This window comes from Arachis ipaensis, chromosome B03, assembly GCF_000816755.2.
Source record: "Arachis ipaensis cultivar K30076 chromosome B03, Araip1.1, whole genome shotgun sequence".
In the NCBI taxonomy this organism is placed as follows: domain Eukaryota; kingdom Viridiplantae; phylum Streptophyta; class Magnoliopsida; order Fabales; family Fabaceae; genus Arachis; species Arachis ipaensis.
Window position 1 is genome coordinate 127,501,877 of NC_029787.2, and position 2,538 is coordinate 127,504,414.

Below are 2,538 nucleotides of genomic sequence, written 5' to 3' on the forward strand. Positions count from 1 at the left end.
TTGCATCCTAAATATTTTTGTTATTAAAAATGACCTTTAATTTCTTCAGTTATTAAATTATAATTTAACGGCTAAATTTATTTTTAAAGGAAAATATGAACATTATAACTTTAAATGTCTGTTACATTGCTAAACAATTTTTTGTTGGTATAATTTTATGAATGAAACTCGTGATAAATTAGAAACGGAAAAGTATAACAACTTTTAACCAGTAAACTTTAAATAACTATAATTAATAATTATTAATTTTGTATTTTTTAAAAAAAATAAAATTTAAATAATTAAGTTACCTAGTGGGATTGATAAAAGAATTATAAGAGATGCAAGTAAAATTAAGTTTCACTAGGGCTAAGTTAAATTATATTGATACAGTTGTCTCACTATTGTTTTTTCTCTGCGTGCTATCACTACTGCACTACTGTTTCCTTCTTCCTTCATTCATAGTTCTATCTCCTTCAAGAATTTTATTAAGGGCATATATGCACACTAGCTACTATATCAATTATTGTGGCCTTTGTGGGTTCGGATTGATGATTTGATTTCTCTGTGTTAGTTAGCTAGTTGTCTTGTTCCCTTACTCATGAAGCAAAAAGGGGAATCAATAATTGTTTTAATCATTATTTCGCATCACATACACTTATCTTTTTGGGATAAGATTCCACATGCATCACGTATCTTTATGTAATAACAATAAAAAGAAATCATCAGTGAAGACACAAGTATTTAATTTTATTTTTATCGACAAGGTCAGATATATCTTGCATCACTCTCTTTTTCTTGGTGGTATATATATATATATTTACTAAATATATGGAGACTGAACCCGGATTATATAGTGACGGTCTCAAAACTCATCATCATATTTTAAAATCTTTAAAATAGAATTTATTAGAATTATTTTAATGTTTTTTGGGATATTATATATATGAAGGGAAACTCCATAAATAATAATTAGACACAATTGAACAAGAATAATCAAATTGGGTTAGATTAAATTTGTGGGTAATTAAAATCAAATCGAGTTTAAATTGAGTTAGGCATTTTTAAGAGTAGACCCGAACCACTCCAAATTAATTAATTTTGAACTGGATTGGTTCAAATAATCGAGTACTCAATTTAATTTTAAAGATGAGAAAAAAAAAAGCAAAAAAATTGAAAAAAAGGAAAAGAATTTAATTAGGTAATCGAGTTACCTGCGTCTCCACCATAATTCACGCACTCATTTTCCTGGTGCAACATGCCAATGCATTAAGAAAAGCGATGTCAGTTTATATAATAAATACGCACAGGCACAATACTATATCATCACTTTATTTCCTGTTGAAACCTTACTACATTCATGTCCTTTACCAAACTGTAGTAAATATATATAACTAAACATAAAATTTGATATAAATAAAAATAATTAGAGAGTAGAAGGCTTATACCTGGGCCACCCAATTGAATTTTTTCCCTTAAAAGAAATAGAGAGTGGCAGTCTTGCACCGAGCCTACGTCCACTCAATTGAATACAACGACTAGTAACAAATATGATATCTTTCATTGTTCTATTTTATAAGGTGGAAACTCAGGTGCAGTCAATTTTATGTGGAGTTGATATCTGAGAGCCGTTAGATGATTTGACTAATTTGACTAAATTTTTTATCTAACGGCTCTCAAATATCAACTTCACCTCACCTGAGTTTTCATCGTTTTATAATTATTAGTAAGCATGTATAATGTGCATGTATAATGTGCATATATAGTTGAATTCACGTCTTATGAGCAATATTGTTTTTAAGAATTATAATATGTGAATAACATATTATTTTGTTTATTTCAGATTTTAAAACTCTGATTCTATATATAATTTATTTCCAGTTATTTTAAACACTCGCGTTTAAAAGGACTACTATCTTTATTTCCGTTTTTTGAAGGTAGCAACTTCATATTTTAATGTCATAAAAATAATTACTTACTACTATCTAAAAAATACGAATGCCTATCAATCATATTAAATTCATATGGTATTGGTATATATGCTAAATATTAAGGATTTTTTGAACTTATTACATAAATAAGAATATGTAATTTTAGTTTTCTGGGAATATCAAAATCAACTCCATAAACTTTTAAAGTTTAATATTAATTTTATACAAATATCAAAACCAGAAATTTGTAACACTTTTAGAAATTATTGTATATATATATTTGAAACCATATAGATATTTTTCTATCTTGAAATTTGAAGCTGAGATTATCAATTAAGGAAAAAGAGCACATGTTAAAATGTCACTCCAATAATAATCACCGTGTATTAATATTAAAAAGCTATATACATATACAATATCTACTAATTTACGGATAACCTAGTACTTAACCCACATGTGCAGGAAATGTAGCAATCAATGATTCACATTATGCCTTCTTAATTAGATTTGTGTGGACGAAGTAAACACACACAAACATTATGCATTCTTAATTACAATTTTAGTATTTAAAAATGCGTATACTTAAACTGTCCCAAATTTAAGAATAAAATAAACTATATTAAGGAGA

At 26.9% G+C, this 2,538-nt stretch overlaps 1 long non-coding RNA gene across 1 annotated transcript in view; it reads right to left on the minus strand.

Annotated features, from left to right (window-relative positions):
* LOC110270413 overlaps positions 1-2,538 on the minus strand; it is a 19,675-nt gene that overhangs the window by 3,591 nt on the left and 13,546 nt on the right. The gene's annotated exons all lie outside the window — the stretch shown is intronic.